The following is a 22,926-nucleotide window of genomic DNA, read 5'->3' as shown; positions in this document are numbered from 1 at the left end:
CATTGGGGTCCGAGGCTGTCAGGGTTGCAAGCCCGGCAGCAGAGAACCAACCCGCAAGGGATTTCAGGTCCCTTGGCCTAAGAAGCCTGGAGGCTCCACCACACAGAGGGACCAGTACAGCACGGAGAGGCAAAAGGTACCTAAGGCCCGAGTCGCAAGCCATACAGGCAAAGTACACGGCCAGCTCAGGGACGTGGGCTATCACACCACGAAAAGGGGGATAGTCAGCAAGGGCAGAGAGAGAACGGTAGGCCTTCACACTCACCCTGACCAGTGGGGCTCGCCCGAATGCTCTCAGACACCCAAGCCCATTCCTACCCAGTACTCCTGTTGGGTCATTAGTAATACCAACAATACACTGTGTTACAAATTATTATGCAAATAATATTTTCTCAGATTTTCCCAAATTACCTATATGAATTGCAGTCATTGTAATTTTCCAGTCAAATAACTATTAGAGTACAATTGAAAGGTTTTTGTACAAACTGCCTATGATAACAGTATATTTTTTAAAAAATAAAAAACTCAAACTGCACTCAAAATGCATGTTCCAAATTATTATGCACAGCAGAGTTTTCAACCTTTTCATTTTAATAAAGAACAAAAAAATGGTCATTTCTGAAATTATAAGCATTAGCAGGTTATTACAAACTGAAATCAAACAGTTTTCAACTCAAAACTTTATTCTAGGTGATGTTACATTTGCACATAGGACCGCTTGTTCGAAAGGAGCTTCTGAACTCTCTAAAATGAAAAAGTTGAAAACTCTGCTATGCATAATAATTTGGAACATGCATTTTGAGTGCAGTTTGAGTTTTTTATTTTTTTAAAAATATACTGTTATCATAGGCAGTTTGTACAAAAACCTTTCAATTGTACTCTAATAGTTATTTGACTGGAAAATTACAATGACTGCAATTCATATAGGTAATTTGGGAAAATCTGAGAAAATATTATTTGCATAATAATTTGGAACACAGTGTAAAGACCCTGGACTGTTTGAAGCAGACTTAGAACTCTTATTACTGCGGCCTGCACTATCACCCCCAGCATTCGCATACGCTGCCCTGAGGCGACACTCTTCCCGTGGGGAGTTATCCGATCCCTGTGCTGCACACCTACACCAGCCTCAGCGGTCTGCCTTGCAGCGGCGGTCATCCCTGACCGCAATCCACGGGTGGCGTAGTCGGACATTCATAACTCTACAAATAGACTGCCACAGCATTTGGTCTGACCACCCTGAGCCACGGGATCGGGTTGCCACTACTACCCTCATCATCGCATTAAAGCCCGGTTCCGGGTGCCCCACGGCCCAGGGGGCGAGTCATCTCCATACGCAGAACACGCAGACATGAGTGGTTCCTGCTCTCCTGTTTCTCTGTAGATGTTCAGCTGCATGGAGGACATTGTACAGCAGTACTGAGCTGTGGAGCTCTGGGTTGAGAAAAAAACACTTACTAGAAAGCAACATCATCATCTCTCTGTCTCTCTCTGTATTTCTCCTTCTCTCTTTCTCCTCTCTATTAACTTTAATATTCAGTCATAGTCTGATCCCTCTAAGGGATGGCAGTCCATCTAGTCTTGAGCAAGATGGATTTTAGCTGTATTTCGGCGTGACTGGTGAGTTCAGAAAGCAGTAGGGAGGCATAGAAGTGGCTCATAAGAGTAGAAGGAAACAGTTATAGATACATTTCAAAGTTTCTTATGGAAAATGTATTCCTCCTATTTGTTTGGACGAAGATCATATGTATGATGAGTTATTATAAGTGAGTGGCAGCCTCGGTATGATGTAGAGTAGACCAATCGGACAACCCCTTCTCAATCCATATATTTCCCCCCAGTAAAATGATAACACTTATACTCACCTCCCGCGCCGTTCTAGTGGTCTAGGCACTGTCTCTCTTCTTGCTCGTGTGACATTGTTATGTAACGCAACACCTGTAGCCAATCAGCGGCCGCTTCACTCTCCCCACCTTTGTACCTTTCACATACATTCGTAGGAAGTAAGCAAGCAGCAACTCACACCTCCACTGAATATATGTGATTTGTCCAAAGGCAGGGAGAAAGAAGCTAGTGCTGATTGGCCTCAGGAATCCCATGATGTAACAATATCACATGAGCCCCAGGAGAGTCAGCACCAACACCACTAGAACGGCGCCGGCCCCGGAGGTGACTATAAGTGTTATTATTTTACTGGGACAAAACATATGGATTGAGAAGGGGTTGTCTGAGTGGTGGATAACCCCTTTAACATAGGTTGTAGCTGGTGTTTATGTATACATTGGATTTAATGCCAGCTTTGGCAGATTAGGGGGTACTACCTAGCAGTTTGAATATATAGTGATGTAGTTTGCATTTTTTTTATTCTGTTACCCTTTAACTTCAATGATAAAACATACTGTATCTAGATAGATATAGAAACCATAATGGATTCTGTTAACAATTTTGTAATCAGCTGTGAAGACCCGGGATCTTCCGTGGGTGTAACGCTACTCAGACAATACGGGGTGAAGGTAAAACAGCGTGGCAATACTTTATTGAACCACAAAGCGGAAAATAAACACACAGATCAGTCCCAACAAATACCCAAGATGGTACAAAGTTACACAGTCTCACCCTTCCTTCTCCGCTCACCTGGGATAGAACAGCTGCGACTTTGGAGACTTCCAGGGCCGACTACCTCAACCAGTGGCCCCCCACTTCTGGCGGGCCACCACAGAGAGATGGTAGCGGCAAGCTTAGGAAGCTAGCAGTCCATCGAGGTGCAAGGCCAGGAGACCCGAGGGTCCCAACTTGGCCTCTCCGAGAGTTTCCATGGAGCCAGATGACCGGTGGGTCCCAATCTGGCTTCTCCGAATGTCTCCGTGGGTTGCAGGTGACAGGTGGACCCCTCCTGGCAGCCCCAAACAACATATCCATGGGGCCAGGTGACTTCTTCGTCCCAACCCTGGTCTCCCCAAAATGTATCCATGTCTCTCTGCTGGTTAACCCTACAACGCATACCAGGGGCCTCGCAGGCCCGCCCTGTTAATTGTTTTCTATTTTCTGCAAGATTTCTTTAGTTAGAATTTTGAAACTCTAGGTATTCCTCAGGTATATACAGTAGTTGTTTGTCATTTCCAGTTGGTCATTTATTTATTATTTGCTCACGGGCCTAAAAGGCCCCAGGTATATGAAAGTGTAGATTTTTATGGTCATGCGTTCTAGGGTTAATGGAGCAGATCCGTATCTTTCCAGTCAGGGCCGTACCCTTAGGCTAGAATCATATAGAATTCAAATCTGTGTCTCTTTGGGTGCCATGCTATCCATCTATTTTCCTGAAGGATGTCTATCATTCTCCTTGTAAAGTCTTTCTGATGCTCCTTGGTTCTCTGTCCCAAGTCTGACTGTTACAAAAGCACATGTCCCTTGTGCTTCTCTGGGCTCAGCCCCCTGAATGGCAGAACTGCTCTCATCCTCAACCCCCAAAGCTAAGTGTGCATTAGTGGAGGTATCTTTCTCAGGTGACCTCATCACCTGGGTCTAAATGTGAGACTCCCTGTGGTGAAGGCTCCGCCGGATCTTCTTTCAACACTTACACAATGGGCCTAGACGATTTTTTGAACAATGGTTAGAGGCTCCTGAGATACTAATGAGATTAGTGGAATGCTGGACACTTTACAAGTTAAATTAGTGTACATAAACTAACGAGCAAGCAGAACATTAGTAAAACACAGCCAGCAATCTCTAATAAAACACAATAATGTATTTCTTTTGGATTAACAAATCTAATCATCTGGCTAATTAAGATTTTAGGCTGTATCGTCACATCAGAATTTTAGGGTCTTTTCCACTTTGTGGTTATGTTAGAATTATAGGAGAATTTACTGACGTATATACAATGCTAGGTAAGTACTGGTTCTGGACCAGCTGGGTATGGAGTCTACAAGAAATGCATCATGGGAGAAAAGTATGCAAATCAGTTATTCTACCGGCTCGCAATGTACCGCCTAGGAGAAGTGGTTATCCTAAAACTAATTGTCTGACTCTTTATAGCTGACGTATAAGCCAAATGTAGAAACCAAATATGAAACATGATGCGAACCAAGTCCCTTAGAAAATACGGTAAAGAAGTGTGGAGTTACCAAACTAAACAGTGTCTCTATCGCTGCGGTAGTCAAGAAATCAGAAGTAGAGAAGAACAAAACTGGACTTATTAGAAAACAGGACTAATATTAGAAAGTGTTATCATTTGCCATGTGAGCTCCATTTTTTTGCAGTACAACAATTCATTTAAAGAGGTTTGGGCTTTTTGAAAATCTCTGTTTAAAGAAAAATCTTATATTGAAGTAAAATGTAAAACTTACGATGTCATTATAAATGACATACCATTGTGTGCAGCCATCCGAGTACAGTCTAAAGGCCCCCATACACATCAGATGAAAGTCAGCCAAAATGTCCAATTTTGACCATAATGAACGATATTTGGTTGCTGCAGGGAAATGAACGATTGTTCGTTTCTACCAATGCCCGACCAAGGAACAATCGTCATCGTCTAAAACAACATTTGGGCATGTTGGGTTTTTTTTTTTGCCGATGGTAAACACTGGCTGCATCATTGGCCAAAACAAATGAAACGTGGCCGATGCAGTCTGAGATGGGTTTTTCAGCCCATGAGAGACGGTTCGTCGGCCCATTTTTGTCTTATGTGTAGGGGGGGCTACAAAATGTGTTATAGGGATTATTTAAAAGTTTGAAAAAAATACTGTGATTTTCATCTTATTATAAGGGGTGCTGTATTTAGGGTACATTAACAAGTGATATAGTTACAGCAGTGGATCCAAGCTATATTTTAATGAGGTAAGCCTTGTGTATTCAGACAAGTAAAAATCGTCCTGCCTGAGGACTGCATGTAAAGCATTGTGCAACTCTACAGGAGGCATGAGTCAAATCCTGCTGGAGACAATAGCCGTCACATTATAAGATAGTCTGGGTCTGAAACACTAACAAAGTGCACATTGTCCTGACCTCTGGCTTGTCTGAGTGCCAGCATCCCCGTCAACCGCAAATATGCAAGACTCTATTCACCGGGTCATTTGTGACTTAAGTTGAAAATAATCTTAATGCTCGGTATGTCATAAGTCATTCTCCAAACTTGCATTCATCATAAGTCACCCCCGGAAAAAGAAAAATCCAAAAAGCAGAATATCTTGTGCTTGACCAATTCACAGTGCGCAGCTGGGTGAGGGCAGGTAGCAGAGATAAGCTGGATTCTAGCTGCTAGAAGAAACTGCAGATCACTGGGGATGTTGCCAGGAAGTGATTGTGGAATTTATCAGCATGGTTCTGCACTCGCGAGGTGCCAAAGCCAAGATCCTCTATGTGAAACAGAAATTTACTTGGACGAAAGACCTGGATAATTATCGGTAGTAAACTAAAAAGTTAGTATCTATGCACTGCCCTTGGGGAACGCTTCCACTTAAAAAAAACATTTCCAAAAAATGAAAAATTGGCTATATACAAGTTTATCAGACTCGTGCACACGACCGTAAAAATTGGACAAGTGCTATCTGTCATTTGACGGATAGTACCTGTCCCCACGTTACTCTATGGGGCCGTGCACATGTCTGATTTGCATCCAAGTTGCATCCGGGTCATACTCAGCCATTCATGTCTATGCGTCCGAATGCGATATGATTTTCATGGACTGACAGAATATAGCACACAGAGATTTTTTTTTTTTAATTCTCGACATCCAAGAAAATTGGATCAAACTCTAATCAGTATGTGATTAGCTTAATCAGACCGATTTTCTCGAATGAGAGAAAAACAATCGTGTGACCCTAGCCATATGAGCAGTAATCAATTTTGACATGCAGAAACTGGTAATTTTCGGTTTTGTATAGGTATTTGCATGGTTCCGAATTGTCTTTTTATATAGATCAGGTAATATCCAATTTGAAGCTTTACTTTAAAATTGTTGTACTTTTTTCCCCGATCTTCTTTCCAATGTTGTCATTATAAATGCACAATGAATAGGATGCTGCCGAGCTGCTGGGGCTGAAGATGATCCAATGGGCCCTTGTTACAGCCTTCCATCTCAGGTCAGAAGACTTAACGGATTTATATCTACAACATCTCCTACATTACTCACTTATTGTTTATGTCAGGTTTTGTGTTATACATTTTGTTTTTTGAATTTTTTGAATTTTTTTTTTCAATTTCACAATCTGAAAATTTCAAGGTTTCTGATTAATTTTTAATTGCAAACTGGCACCTGGGACTATTTTAGACTTATTCTTTCTGCTATTTACAGAAAACTTTTCAGAAGTCTCATTTCCAGCACAGACAGGATAACAATGTCAGTAACGTCTATACCCAGCTGATAACACAAGATCCACCATTCACAGTAAGTTATGTCACAGCTCACCTTCTCCTCCTCCCTTCACAATGACCTTTGCACACCATCATGAGATGCTTCAATAAAAAAAGATAAAGTCTGTTGCAGTCAATCCAGTGATTTCAATAGGAATTGTGTAATATTTAAAGGTGTTCTGATAATCCCTATTTCATTGTACAGGTTGGTTGACAATAAGTTTTCAAAAACTGTTCTGCTCCTTGAACCCAAAGTGACTCTCTATGATCAGAGGGAAAGCCTGGCAGTAAGTTTCCAACCTCCCTAAAGCGTCACCATGAGGGTTATTAACTAGTGATGAGCAAGCATGCTCGCTACTGCTCGGTGCTCGCCCAAGCATCTCACTGCTCGAGATGCTCGGCGCTTGCCGAGTATTTCCGGCGCTGCTCGGCGGGAGCTCGGGTCTCCGCCCTGCACGTTTGACGCTCTTTAGAGAGCCAATGAACATGCAGGGATTGCCTGCCATGCACTGTAATGCCGTAGCCATATTGGTTGTGGGCATTACAGTGATTGGCTGGCCGCACAGCGTCATCATGTCTATATCAGATCTGGCGCCGCTGTGCAGGTCACAGTCACTCCGGATCAGACAGTGTAGGGAGAGGTGCTGCTGCTGTGTCAGGGAGAGATTTGATTGTGTATTAGGTAGTGTAGGGAGAAAAACGGTACATTACACATATCCATCTTAACAAACAGTCCTTCTGAGGAATAATCCATCTGCAGAGATATCAGGCAGGCAGGGTATATAGGCAGGCAGTGTATATAGCAGACTGCAGTGCATATAACACAAGAAAGTAATAATAAGAAAAAACGCAGCACTACTGGACCTGGGTGCTTGAGTTGGGTCCAAAGCCTTGAGATATAGTGATAACCTCAGCACACCAAATGATATAAAAGGTACTTTTATTAGCAGTCCACAGTAAAGACGTTTCGGTCAACACGACCTTCATCAGTGTACTGCATGTAAACAGAAATATACAGAAATAGAGACATTACAATAATTGTAAAATTACAATTAATATATGTTAGACATATATAAAGAGAAGAGGTCTATGTGTCTATGTAACCTTTATCCAGCAAATAAAACAAGAAGAACGGAGCAACCTACCAAATTACTGGGATGGGAGCAGGAAAAAGGAAGGAGATGGGACCCAATACTGGGGATCCTATGGAGAGAGTGCATGTTATAAAGTTATGTGGAGCTGGAATAGGGTGAGGGCTATAAGAGAGCTAAACATACCGTATTTGTAAAGAGCCTGGAGTGAAGTACTGCCTGGATCGCGGTATCCACCGCTGGATATTTGCAGGGTGTACGTATAGAGGGACTGTCTATAAGTATGGGTGAAGGGGAGGAGGGTTTAGCTGTCAGCCAATGAGAGGAGTGGATGTGCCGGTGAATCGCGCTATTAGCGGTGACGTCACAGGAAGTGACGCGAAACGGGGAGGTGCCAGCTTCTGATTGGTCCGGTGCCGCGCTTGCGCACATGCGTGCGTGTCAGTCGGCGTGCAGGTGCGTTCCAGGGACCAGGAAGTGGTTTCTGTATTGGAGTATGTGATACACTGCCGGAAAAAAGAAGCAGGAAGCGTTTCACCATCGGGAGAGGGGGTAGTAGAGAGCAGGAGAGGTATGGGAGGACGAGGGTGGGTATGGATCCATGATCTGTAACATGAAATAAATTATCAGTTGAAGTTACATGGCACAACACAGTCAAAAGCACATCACAATATTGTTATGATATCCTGTAATAGGTAGGTATGTATCAATCATGATCCTCATGATGAATACCAAATAAAGATTCAATATTAACCCATTCGAGAGTAAGAGGAGTATCCACACATAAGCTAAAGGTCCCTGCTTGAGCAATATAGGATCTGGTGAATTTATATCAATGAGTGAAGATAATAATCCTAGTGTGGTCAAATTACCATATACTAGGTGAATATGCGTCAATCATGATCCTACTGATAAAAGACAAAATCAAGATTAGATATTGACCCATTATGGAGTAGGAGGGATATACTCATATAAGCTAAGGTCCCTATTTGAGCAATTTAGGATCAGGTGAATTTAAATGAATGAATGGAGATCATAATCCTTGTTGAGCCCTTTGGGATGAAGGGACTGCAGTTCATGAATCCAAAATGCCTCTCTCTGTTTGAGGGTTTGGATTCGATTACCCCCACGGCGGGGTGGTCTGATCTGCTCTATGACTTGAAATCGTAATTGGGACACATTGTGTCCTGCTGCTATGAAGTGTTGGGGAATAGGTAGAAGTAGATTTTTGCATCTGATGGTGGATTTGTGTTTGGAAATTCTGTCTTTGATAGGTTGAGTTGTTTCCCCTACGTAGACCAGGCCACAGGGGCATTTCACTAGGTATACAACAAAATTCGTGTCGCAGGTATAGTAATCCTTAATTGTGTATTTCTTGCCTGTTTGTGGGTGATGGATAGTATCCCCTCTAAGGATATTGTGGCACTGATGGCAATGTAGACATGGGAAGGTTCCTTTCTTAGGGGTTTGTAGGAATCTTTGCCGGGGACCGAGGGACGTTGTCCCTATGTCAGCTCGGACTAATGAGTCTCTAATGTTAGGTGCTCTTTTAAAGCAAGGTAGGAAAGGTTGATGAAAGGATTTGATGGTAGGGTAGCCTGTTTGAAGAATATTCCAATGTTTGCGTATCGTGCGGTGTATAGTGTAAGCTAGGGGGTGATATGTGTGTACAAATGGAATGCGATCGGATGCGTCTTGTCGTGGTTGTGTCCGGTGGTGCTGTGATTCGTGTAGAAGATCCTGAGGGTATCCTCTTTCTACAAATTTCTGTGTCATTTCTTTTACTCTGACTTCACGTAATGTCGTGTCTGTCACAATACGTTCAACCCTCCGGAATTGTGATTTGGGAATGGCATGTTTCATGGGGGTTGGGTGGTTACTTGAAAAATGTAGGAGTGTGTTGCGATCTGTGGGTTTCCTGTAGATGTCAGTGGTCAATAGTCCTGAAGCATCTTTGATAACTAAAGTATCTAGAAAGTTGATCTGATGTGGGTGATGGTTGAGAGTGAAATGTAAGCCTGGACAGGAGGTATTAAGAGCCATGAAGAATTCATCTAAGGTGTCCTGGGAACCTGTCCAGATACAGAAGATGTCATCTATGTATCGTTTCCATAGAATGGAATGTTCTTGAAACAGTAAATTACTGTATACAAACTGTGTCTCAAAGGTGGACATGTAAGAGTTTGCGTAAGGGGGGGCTACATTAGAGCCCATTGCGGTCCCCTTGGTCTGTATGTAAAATGTATCCTGAAAGAGGAAGTAGTTATTTGTAAGGACTATTGTTAGGAGTTCTACGGTTAAGTCAATTATTGATGGGTTGGTATCTGAGTCTCTCAACATTTGTGTGACTGCTTGGATACCCCGATCATGGGGAATCGAAGTATAGAGACTGGTGACGTCTAGAGACACTAAGATGGCTTCTGGAGGAACTTGTTTGAGTGTCTTGATAGTCTCAAGAAAGGCACCTGTATCTAATAGATAAGATGGACTTTTTTGGGTAAGTGGTGTGAGGATCTTTTCTAAGAAAATTGCCAGAGGTGATAAGACGGAGTCCGTGGAGGCCACAATAGGACGCCCGGGGGGTTGGGTAAGACTTTTATGGATTTTTGGTAAGACATAAAATACCGGTATAATTGGATGTGGATTGATTAAGTATTCGTACGTTTTTAAGTCAATGACATTGGCTGTTAAGAAACGTTGTAGTGTAGAGATGATGAGTGTTTGTATTTTTGTAGTCGGATCCGTAGGTAGTTTACGGTATGTGGACTCATCATTAAGTTGTCTCAGAATTTCCGTAATGTAATCACACTTGTTCATGACCACTACCGCTCCACCTTTATCAGCTGGCTTTATAACCAAATCTTTGTCCTCTTGCAGGCTTCTTAGGGCCTGTCGGTCAAGGGGAGAGAGATTCGTCTGATAATGTGTTCTGCCTTTGTCAATATTGGAGCGTAATTTTTGAAAAGCCCCATCCACGAACCCGATGAAGGTTTCAAGTGGATGTGTGCCTCGGGGAGGCCTATATTTGCTCTTAGACCGGAGACCTAAATCTTGGGCTGTAATATCGGTCGTAATGACCGGGGGAATGACGTTAGAAGGATTATGTGCAAAGTGAGTTTTCAGACGTAAGGTACGATAAAAGCGTTGTAGCTCCATGTCTAGTTTAAAAGTATTGTATTTGTATGTGGGGCAGAAAGAGAGTCCCTTTTGGAGAACAGATGTTTGTGCAACGTTGAGAGTTTTGGAAGAAATATTTACCACCAGTTGTGGGTCTGTGATCGGGTAATTCGTGTGAAGTCCAGATTTCCCCTTGTTCCTATTGCCTCGCCTCGTCTTCTTCTGTTGGGACGTCTTCGTGTTTGACCTAAAAAAGGAACAGACTGGATAATGGATGGTCTTTGGTCCATGTCGGACCCGGAGGAAGTGTAGTCGGTTGAAGACTAGGCTGTGCGGTGGGTATATTTGTTTGTAGAGGGATTGTCCCGCCATCTATATACTCGGTTCTGTTCGTAGTCCTGGAGATCTCTAGCGAATTTATTCCTTTTTCTGGTTTCGGTATCACGTTTGTGTAGATCAATGTTGGTCTGGATTTTGCTTTGAAGTGCCTGGAGATCCTCAGGGCTGATCGAGGTCGTCAATTGGGATTCGATGTTTTTAATCTGTTCCTTCGTTGTAGTGATTGCCTTATGTAAAAAGTCCACTGTTAGTAGCATCAAATCAAAAGAACATTTATTAAGAATGAGTTCAAATTTGCTACAATAATCAGGAATGTCAGAGAAAAGAGTAGGGCGGATTGGTACCCTCAGTCCCCTAGGGATCCTCTGAACTCTTAGATACTCTGTGAGTGTTGCGCAGTGTAACTCAATATTAGTGAGATGTCTGCGTTCTTTTTCCAGGTCCCGCCCACGTGTTTCACTGGGTGGTACCCTAAGGAATTCGCTGGAAAGGTTGGTTTGGGAAATGATGTTTGATGCTTCATCTGCGTTATATGAAAAAGTTACTGATGACATGACACAACAGTGTGCTTGCGGACAGGAGTAAGTAATAATAAGAAAAAACGCAGCACTACTGGACCTGGGTGCTTGAGTTGGGTCCAAAGCCTTGAGATATAGTGATAACCTCAGCACACCAAATGATATAAAAGGTACTTTTATTAGCAGTCCACAGTAAAGACGTTTCGGTCAACACGACCTTCATCAGTGTACTGCATGTAAACAGAAATATACAGAAATAGAGACATTACAATAATTGTAAAATTACAATTAATATATGTTAGACATATATAAAGAGAAGAGGTCTATGTGTCTATGTAACCTTTATCCAGCAAATAAAACAAGAAGAACGGAGCAACCTACCAAATTACTGGGATGGGAGCAGGAAAAAGGAAGGAGATGGGACCCAATACTGGGGATCCTATGGAGAGAGTGCATGTTATAAAGTTATGTGGAGCTGGAATAGGGTGAGGGCTATAAGAGAGCTAAACATACCGTATTTGTAAAGAGCCTGGAGTGAAGTACTGCCTGGATCGCGGTATCCACCGCTGGATATTTGCAGGGTGTACGTATAGAGGGACTGTCTATAAGTATGGGTGAAGGGGAGGAGGGTTTAGCTGTCAGCCAATGAGAGGAGTGGATGTGCCGGTGAATCGCGCTATTAGCGGTGACGTCACAGGAAGTGACGCGAAACGGGGAGGTGCCGGCTTCTGATTGGTCCGGTGCCGCGCTTGCGCACATGCGTGCGTGTCAGTCGGCGTGCAGGTGCGTTCCAGGGACCAGGAAGTGGTTTCTGTATTGGAGTATGTGATACACTGCCGGAAAAAAGAAGCAGGAAGCGTTTCACCATCGGGAGAGGGGGTAGTAGAGAGCAGGAGAGGTATGGGAGGACGAGGGTGGGTATGGATCCATGATCTGTAACATGAAATAAATTATCAGTTGAAGTTACATGGCACAACACAGTCAAAAGCACATCACAATATTGTTATGATATCCTGTAATAGGTAGGTATGTATCAATCATGATCCTCATGATGAATACCAAATAAAGATTCAATATTAACCCATTCGAGAGTAAGAGGAGTATCCACACATAAGCTAAAGGTCCCTGCTTGAGCAATATAGGATCTGGTGAATTTATATCAATGAGTGAAGATAATAATCCTAGTGTGGTCAAATTACCATATACTAGGTGAATATGCGTCAATCATGATCCTACTGATAAAAGACAAAATCAAGATTAGATATTGACCCATTATGGAGTAGGAGGGATATACTCATATAAGCTAAGGTCCCTATTTGAGCAATTTAGGATCAGGTGAATTTAAATGAATGAATGGAGATCATAATCCTTGTTGAGCCCTTTGGGATGAAGGGACTGCAGTTCATGAATCCAAAATGCCTCTCTCTGTTTGAGGGTTTGGATTCGATTACCCCCACGGCGGGGTGGTCTGATCTGCTCTATGACTTGAAATCGTAATTGGGACACATTGTGTCCTGCTGCTATGAAGTGTTGGGGAATAGGTAGAAGTAGATTTTTGCATCTGATGGTGGATTTGTGTTTGGAAATTCTGTCTTTGATAGGTTGAGTTGTTTCCCCTACGTAGACCAGGCCACAGGGGCATTTCACTAGGTATACAACAAAATTCGTGTCGCAGGTATAGTAATCCTTAATTGTGTATTTCTTGCCTGTTTGTGGGTGATGGATAGTATCCCCTCTAAGGATATTGTGGCACTGATGGCAATGTAGACATGGGAAGGTTCCTTTCTTAGGGGTTTGTAGGAATCTTTGCCGGGGACCGAGGGACGTTGTCCCTATGTCAGCTCGGACTAATGAGTCTCTAATGTTAGGTGCTCTTTTAAAGCAAGGTAGGAAAGGTTGATGAAAGGATTTGATGGTAGGGTAGCCTGTTTGAAGAATATTCCAATGTTTGCGTATCGTGCGGTGTATAGTGTAAGCTAGGGGGTGATATGTGTGTACAAATGGAATGCGATCGGATGCGTCTTGTCGTGGTTGTGTCCGGTGGTGCTGTGATTCGTGTAGAAGATCCTGAGGGTATCCTCTTTCTACAAATTTCTGTGTCATTTCTTTTACTCTGACTTCACGTAATGTCGTGTCTGTCACAATACGTTCAACCCTCCGGAATTGTGATTTGGGAATGGCATGTTTCATGGGGGTTGGGTGGTTACTTGAAAAATGTAGGAGTGTGTTGCGATCTGTGGGTTTCCTGTAGATGTCAGTGGTCAATAGTCCTGAAGCATCTTTGATAACTAAAGTATCTAGAAAGTTGATCTGATGTGGGTGATGGTTGAGAGTGAAATGTAAGCCTGGACAGGAGGTATTAAGAGCCATGAAGAATTCATCTAAGGTGTCCTGGGAACCTGTCCAGATACAGAAGATGTCATCTATGTATCGTTTCCATAGAATGGAATGTTCTTGAAACAGTAAATTACTGTATACAAACTGTGTCTCAAAGGTGGACATGTAAGAGTTTGCGTAAGGGGGGGCTACATTAGAGCCCATTGCGGTCCCCTTGGTCTGTATGTAAAATGTATCCTGAAAGAGGAAGTAGTTATTTGTAAGGACTATTGTTAGGAGTTCTACGGTTAAGTCAATTATTGATGGGTTGGTATCTGAGTCTCTCAACATTTGTGTGACTGCTTGGATACCCCGATCATGGGGAATCGAAGTATAGAGACTGGTGACGTCTAGAGACACTAAGATGGCTTCTGGAGGAACTTGTTTGAGTGTCTTGATAGTCTCAAGAAAGGCACCTGTATCTAATAGATAAGATGGACTTTTTTGGGTAAGTGGTGTGAGGATCTTTTCTAAGAAAATTGCCAGAGGTGATAAGACGGAGTCCGTGGAGGCCACAATAGGACGCCCGGGGGGTTGGGTAAGACTTTTATGGATTTTTGGTAAGACATAAAATACCGGTATAATTGGATGTGGATTGATTAAGTATTCGTACGTTTTTAAGTCAATGACATTGGCTGTTAAGAAACGTTGTAGTGTAGAGATGATGAGTGTTTGTATTTTTGTAGTCGGATCCGTAGGTAGTTTACGGTATGTGGACTCATCATTAAGTTGTCTCAGAATTTCCGTAATGTAATCACACTTGTTCATGACCACTACCGCTCCACCTTTATCAGCTGGCTTTATAACCAAATCTTTGTCCTCTTGCAGGCTTCTTAGGGCCTGTCGGTCAAGGGGAGAGAGATTCGTCTGATAATGTGTTCTGCCTTTGTCAATATTGGAGCGTAATTTTTGAAAAGCCCCATCCACGAACCCGATGAAGGTTTCAAGTGGATGTGTGCCTCGGGGAGGCCTATATTTGCTCTTAGACCGGAGACCTAAATCTTGGGCTGTAATATCGGTCGTAATGACCGGGGGAATGACGTTAGAAGGATTATGTGCAAAGTGAGTTTTCAGACGTAAGGTACGATAAAAGCGTTGTAGCTCCATGTCTAGTTTAAAAGTATTGTATTTGTATGTGGGGCAGAAAGAGAGTCCCTTTTGGAGAACAGATGTTTGTGCAACGTTGAGAGTTTTGGAAGAAATATTTACCACCAGTTGTGGGTCTGTGATCGGGTAATTCGTGTGAAGTCCAGATTTCCCCTTGTTCCTATTGCCTCGCCTCGTCTTCTTCTGTTGGGACGTCTTCGTGTTTGACCTAAAAAAGGAACAGACTGGATAATGGATGGTCTTTGGTCCATGTCGGACCCGGAGGAAGTGTAGTCGGTTGAAGACTAGGCTGTGCGGTGGGTATATTTGTTTGTAGAGGGATTGTCCCGCCATCTATATACTCGGTTCTGTTCGTAGTCCTGGAGATCTCTAGCGAATTTATTCCTTTTTCTGGTTTCGGTATCACGTTTGTGTAGATCAATGTTGGTCTGGATTTTGCTTTGAAGTGCCTGGAGATCCTCAGGGCTGATCGAGGTCGTCAATTGGGATTCGATGTTTTTAATCTGTTCCTTCGTTGTAGTGATTGCCTTATGTAAAAAGTCCACTGTTAGTAGCATCAAATCAAAAGAACATTTATTAAGAATGAGTTCAAATTTGCTACAATAATCAGGAATGTCAGAGAAAAGAGTAGGGCGGATTGGTACCCTCAGTCCCCTAGGGATCCTCTGAACTCTTAGATACTCTGTGAGTGTTGCGCAGTGTAACTCAATATTAGTGAGATGTCTGCGTTCTTTTTCCAGGTCCCGCCCACGTGTTTCACTGGGTGGTACCCTAAGGAATTCGCTGGAAAGGTTGGTTTGGGAAATGATGTTTGATGCTTCATCTGCGTTATATGAAAAAGTTACTGATGACATGACACAACAGTGTGCTTGCGGACAGGAGTAAGTAATAATAAGAAAAAACGCAGCACTACTGGACCTGGGTGCTTGAGTTGGGTCCAAAGCCTTGAGATATAGTGATAACCTCAGCACACCAAATGATATAAAAGGTACTTTTATTAGCAGTCCACAGTAAAGACGTTTCGGTCAACACGACCTTCATCAGTGTACTGCATGTAAACAGAAATATACAGAAATAGAGACATTACAATAATTGTAAAATTACAATTAATATATGTTAGACATATATAAAGAGAAGAGGTCTATGTGTCTATGTAACCTTTATCCAGCAAATAAAACAAGAAGAACGGAGCAACCTACCAAATTACTGGGATGGGAGCAGGAAAAAGGAAGGAGATGGGACCCAATACTGGGGATCCTATGGAGAGAGTGCATGTTATAAAGTTATGTGGAGCTGGAATAGGGTGAGGGCTATAAGAGAGCTAAACATACCGCATTTGTAAAGAGCCACCCTCGTCCTCCCATACCTCTCCTGCTCTCTACTACCCCCTCTCCCGATGGTGAAACGCTTCCTGCTTCTTTTTTCCGGCAGTGTATCACATACTCCAATACAGAAACCACTTCCTGGTCCCTGGAACGCACCTGCACGCCGACTGACACGCACGCATGTGCGCAAGCGCGGCACCGGACCAATCAGAAGCCGGCACCTCCCCGTTTCGCGTCACTTCCTGTGACGTCACCGCTAATAGCGCGATTCACCGGCACATCCACTCCTCTCATTGGCTGACAGCTAAACCCTCCTCCCCTTCACCCATACTTATAGACAGTCCCTCTATACGTACACCCTGCAAATATCCAGCGGTGGATACCGCGATCCAGGCAGTACTTCACTCCAGGCTCTTTACAAATACGGTATGTTTAGCTCTCTTATAGCCCTCACCCATTTGTACACACATATCACCCCCTAGCTTACACTATACACCGCACGATACGCAAACATTGGAATATTCTTCAAACAGGCTACCCTACCATCAAATCCTTTCATCAACCTTTCCTACCTTGCTTTAAAAGAGCACCTAACATTAGAGACTCATTAGTCCGAGCTGACATAGGGACAACGTCCCTCGGTCCCCGGCAAAGATTCCTACAAACCCCTAAGAAAGGAACCTTCCCATGTCTACATTGCCATCAGTGCCACAATATCCTTAGAGGGGATACTATCCATCACCCACAAACAGGCAAGAAATACACAATTAAGGATTACTATACCTGCGACACGAATTTTGTTGTATACCTAGTGAAATGCCCCTGTGGCCTGGTCTACGTAGGGGAAACAACTCAACCTATCAAAGACAGAATTTCCAAACACAAATCCACCATCAGATGCAAAAATTTACTTCTACCTATTCCCCAACACTTCATAGCAGCAGGACACAATGTGTCCCAATTACGATTTCAAGTCATAGAGCAGATCAGACCACCCCGCCGTGGGGGTAATCGAATCCAAACCCTCAAACAGAGAGAGGCATTTTGGATTCATGAACTGCAGTCCCTTCATCCCAAAGGGCTCAACAAGGATTATGATCTCCATTCATTCATTTAAATTCACCTGATCCTAAATTGCTCAAATAGGGACCTTAGCTTATATGAGTATATCCCTCCTACTCCATAATGGGTCAATATCTAATCTTGATTTTGTCTTTTATCAGTAGGATCATGATTGACGCATATTCACCTAGTATATGGTAATTTGACCACACTAGGATTATTATCTTCACTCATTGATATAAATTCACCAGATCCTATATTGCTCAAGCAGGGACCTTTAGCTTATGTGTGGATACTCCTCTTACTCTCGAATGGGTTAATATTGAATCTTTATTTGGTATTCATCATGAGGATCATGATTGATACATACCTACCTATTACAGGATATCATAACAATATTGTGATGTGCTTTTGACTGTGTTGTGCCATGTAACTTCAACTGATAATTTATTTCATGTTACAGATCATGGATCCATACCCACCCTCGTCCTCCCATACCTCTCCTGCTCTCTACTACCCCCTCTCCCGATGGTGAAACGCTTCCTGCTTCTTTTTTCCGGCAGTGTATCACATACTCCAATACAGAAACCACTTCCTGGTCCCTGGAACGCACCTGCACGCCGACTGACACGCACGCATGTGCGCAAGCGCGGCACCGGACCAATCAGAAGCCGGCACCTCCCCGTTTCGCGTCACTTCCTGTGACGTCACCGCTAATAGCGCGATTCACCGGCACATCCACTCCTCTCATTGGCTGACAGCTAAACCCTCCTCCCCTTCACCCATACTTATAGACAGTCCCTCTATACGTACACCCTGCAAATATCCAGCGGTGGATACCGCGATCCAGGCAGTACTTCACTCCAGGCTCTTTACAAATACGGTATGTTTAGCTCTCTTATAGCCCTCACCCTATTCCAGCTCCACATAACTTTATAACATGCACTCTCTCCATAGGATCCCCAGTATTGGGTCCCATCTCCTTCCTTTTTCCTGCTCCCATCCCAGTAATTTGGTAGGTTGCTCCGTTCTTCTTGTTTTATTTGCTGGATAAAGGTTACATAGACACATAGACCTCTTCTCTTTATATATGTCTAACATATATTAATTGTAATTTTACAATTATTGTAATGTCTCTATTTCTGTATATTTCTGTTTACATGCAGTACACTGATGAAGGTCGTGTTGACCGAAACGTCTTTACTGTGGACTGCTAATAAAAGTACCTTTTATATCATTTGGTGTGCTGAGGTTATCACTATATCTCAAGGCTTTGGACCCAACTCAAGCACCCAGGTCCAGTAGTGCTGCGTTTTTTCTTATTATTACTTACTCCTGTCCGCAAGCACACTGTTGTGTCATGTCATCAGTAACTTTTTCATATAACGCAGATGAAGCATCAAACATCATTTCCCAAACCAACCTTTCCAGCGAATTCCTTAGGGTACCACCCAGTGAAACACGTGGGCGGGACCTGGAAAAAGAACGCAGACATCTCACTAATATTGAGTTACACTGCGCAACACTCACAGAGTATCTAAGAGTTCAGAGGATCCCTAGGGGACTGAGGGTACCAATCCGCCCTACTCTTTTCTCTGGCATTCCTGATTATTGTAGCAAATTTGAACTCATTCTTAATAAATGTTCTTTTGATTTGATGCTACTAACAGTGGACTTTTTACATAAGGCAATCACTACAACGAAGGAACAGATTAAAAACATCGAATCCCAATTGACGACCTCGATCAGCCCTGAGGATCTCCAGGCACTTCAAAGCAAAATCCAGACCAACATTGATCTACACAAACGTGATACCGAAACCAGAAAAAGGAATAAATTCGCTAGAGATCTCCAGGACTACGAACAGAACCGAGTATATAGATGGCGGGACAATCCCTCTACAAACAAATATACCCACCGCACAGCCTAGTCTTCAACCGACTACACTTCCTCCGGGTCCGACATGGACCAAAGACCATCCATTATCCAGTCTGTTCCTTTTTTAGGTCAAACACGAAGACGTCCCAACAGAAGAAGACGAGGCGAGGCAATAGGAACAAGGGGAAATCTGGACTTCACACGAATTACCCGATCACAGACCCACAACTGGTGGTAAATATTTCTTCCAAAACTCTCAACGTTGCACAAACATCTGTTCTCCAAAAGGGACTCTCTTTCTGCCCCACATACAAATACAATACTTTTAAACTAGACATGGAGCTACAACGCTTTTATCGTACCTTACGTCTGAAAACTCACTTTGCACATAATCCTTCTAACGTCATTCCCCCGGTCATTACGACCGATATTACAGCCCAAGATTTAGGTCTCCGGTCTAAGAGCAAATATAGGCCTCCCCGAGGCACACATCCACTTGAAACCTTCATCGGGTTCGTGGATGGGGCTTTTCAAAAATTACGCTCCAATATTGACAAAGGCAGAACACATTATCAGACGAATCTCTCTCCCCTTGACCGACAGGCCCTAAGAAGCCTGCAAGAGGACAAAGATTTGGTTATAAAGCCAGCTGATAAAGGTGGAGCGGTAGTGGTCATGAACAAGTGTGATTACATTACGGAAATTCTGAGACAACTTAATGATGAGTCCACATACCGTAAACTACCTACGGATCCGACTACAAAAATACAAACACTCATCATCTCTACACTACAACGTTTCTTAACAGCCAATGTCATTGACTTAAAAACGTACGAATACTTAATCAATCCACATCCAATTATACCGGTATTTTATGTCTTACCAAAAATCCATAAAAGTCTTACCCAACCCCCCGGGCGTCCTATTGTGGCCTCCACGGACTCCGTCTTATCACCTCTGGCAATTTTCTTAGAAAAGATCCTCACACCACTTACCCAAAAAAGTCCATCTTATCTATTAGATACAGGTGCCTTTCTTGAGACTATCAAGACACTCAAACAAGTTCCTCCAGAAGCCATCTTAGTGTCTCTAGACGTCACCAGTCTCTATACTTCGATTCCCCATGATCGGGGTATCCAAGCAGTCACACAAATGTTGAGAGACTCAGATACCAACCCATCAATAATTGACTTAACCGTAGAACTCCTAACAATAGTCCTTACAAATAACTACTTCCTCTTTCAGGATACATTTTACATACAGACCAAGGGGACCGCAATGGGCTCTAATGTAGCCCCCCCTTACGCAAACTCTTACATGTCCACCTTTGAGACACAGTTTGTATACAGTAATTTACTGTTTCAAGAACATTCCATTCTATGGAAACGATACATAGATGACATCTTCTGTATCTGGACAGGTTCCCAGGACACCTTAGATGAATTCTTCATGGCTCTTAATACCTCCTGTCCAGGCTTACATTTCACTCTCAACCATCACCCACATCAGATCAACTTTCTAGATACTTTAGTTATCAAAGATGCTTCAGGACTATTGACCACTGACATCTACAGGAAACCCACAGATCGCAACACACTCCTACATTTTTCAAGTAACCACCCAACCCCCATGAAACATGCCATTCCCAAATCACAATTCCGGAGGGTTGAACGTATTGTGACAGACACGACATTACGTGAAGTCAGAGTAAAAGAAATGACACAGAAATTTGTAGAAAGAGGATACCCTCAGGATCTTCTACACGAATCACAGCACCACCGGACACAACCACGACAAGACGCATCCGATCGCATTCCATTTGTACACACATATCACCCCCTAGCTTACACTATACACCGCACGATACGCAAACATTGGAATATTCTTCAAACAGGCTACCCTACCATCAAATCCTTTCATCAACCTTTCCTACCTTGCTTTAAAAGAGCACCTAACATTAGAGACTCATTAGTCCGAGCTGACATAGGGACAACGTCCCTCGGTCCCCGGCAAAGATTCCTACAAACCCCTAAGAAAGGAACCTTCCCATGTCTACATTGCCATCAGTGCCACAATATCCTTAGAGGGGATACTATCCATCACCCACAAACAGGCAAGAAATACACAATTAAGGATTACTATACCTGCGACACGAATTTTGTTGTATACCTAGTGAAATGCCCCTGTGGCCTGGTCTACGTAGGGGAAACAACTCAACCTATCAAAGACAGAATTTCCAAACACAAATCCACCATCAGATGCAAAAATCTACTTCTACCTATTCCCCAACACTTCATAGCAGCAGGACACAATGTGTCCCAATTACGATTTCAAGTCATAGAGCAGATCAGACCACCCCGCCGTGGGGGTAATCGAATCCAAACCCTCAAACAGAGAGAGGCATTTTGGATTCATGAACTGCAGTCCCTTCATCCCAAAGGGCTCAACAAGGATTATGATCTCCATTCATTCATTTAAATTCACCTGATCCTAAATTGCTCAAATAGGGACCTTAGCTTATATGAGTATATCCCTCCTACTCCATAATGGGTCAATATCTAATCTTGATTTTGTCTTTTATCAGTAGGATCATGATTGACGCATATTCACCTAGTATATGGTAATTTGACCACACTAGGATTATTATCTTCACTCATTGATATAAATTCACCAGATCCTATATTGCTCAAGCAGGGACCTTTAGCTTATGTGTGGATACTCCTCTTACTCTCGAATGGGTTAATATTGAATCTTTATTTGGTATTCATCATGAGGATCATGATTGATACATACCTACCTATTACAGGATATCATAACAATATTGTGATGTGCTTTTGACTGTGTTGTGCCATGTAACTTCAACTGATAATTTATTTCATGTTACAGATCATGGATCCATACCCACCCTCGTCCTCCCATACCTCTCCTGCTCTCTACTACCCCCTCTCCCGATGGTGAAACGCTTCCTGCTTCTTTTTTCCGGCAGTGTATCACATACTCCAATACAGAAACCACTTCCTGGTCCCTGGAACGCACCTGCACGCCGACTGACACGCACGCATGTGCGCAAGCGCGGCACCGGACCAATCAGAAGCCGGCACCTCCCCGTTTCGCGTCACTTCCTGTGACGTCACCGCTAATAGCGCGATTCACCGGCACATCCACTCCTCTCATTGGCTGACAGCTAAACCCTCCTCCCCTTCACCCATACTTATAGACAGTCCCTCTATACGTACACCCTGCAAATATCCAGCGGTGGATACCGCGATCCAGGCAGTACTTCACTCCAGGCTCTTTATAAATACGGTATGTTTAGCTCTCTTATAGCCCTCACCCTATTCCAGCTCCACATAACTTTATAACATGCACTCTCTCCATAGGATCCCCAGTATTGGGTCCCATCTCCTTCCTTTTTCCTGCTCCCATCCCAGTAATTTGGTAGGTTGCTCCGTTCTTCTTGTTTTATTTGCTGGATAAAGGTTACATAGACACATAGACCTCTTCTCTTTATATATGTCTAACATATATTAATTGTAATTTTACAATTATTGTAATGTCTCTATTTCTGTATATTTCTGTTTACATGCAGTACACTGATGAAGGTCGTGTTGACCGAAACGTCTTTACTGTGGACTGCTAATAAAAGTACCTTTTATATCATTTGGTGTGCTGAGGTTATCACTATATCTCAAGGCTTTGGACCCAACTCAAGCACCCAGGTCCAGTAGTGCTGCGTTTTTTCTTATTATTACTTACTCC

General features: G+C 43.1%; 1 long non-coding RNA gene across 1 annotated transcript; it reads left to right on the top strand.

Annotated features, from left to right (window-relative positions):
• Positions 1–2,001: 2,001 nt before the first annotated feature.
• Positions 2,002–22,661, top strand: LOC141153219 (uncharacterized). The gene is made up of 5 exons (XR_012247267.1): positions 2,002–2,169; positions 6,019–6,083; positions 6,296–6,388; positions 18,977–19,401; positions 22,054–22,661. It is a non-coding gene; the product is annotated as an uncharacterized lncRNA (long non-coding RNA).
• The last annotated feature ends 265 nt before the right edge of the window (positions 22,662–22,926 follow it).

The sequence above is a fragment of the Phyllobates terribilis genome, unplaced genomic scaffold (genome assembly GCF_046119375.1).
Source record: "Phyllobates terribilis strain yellow unplaced genomic scaffold, ASM4611937v1 Scaffold_7__3_contigs__length_470593459, whole genome shotgun sequence".
Classification (NCBI taxonomy): Eukaryota; Metazoa; Chordata; class Amphibia; order Anura; family Dendrobatidae; genus Phyllobates; species Phyllobates terribilis.
Note: the sequence above shows the minus strand (reverse complement) of the source record. Positions and strands in the feature narration are given on the sequence as shown.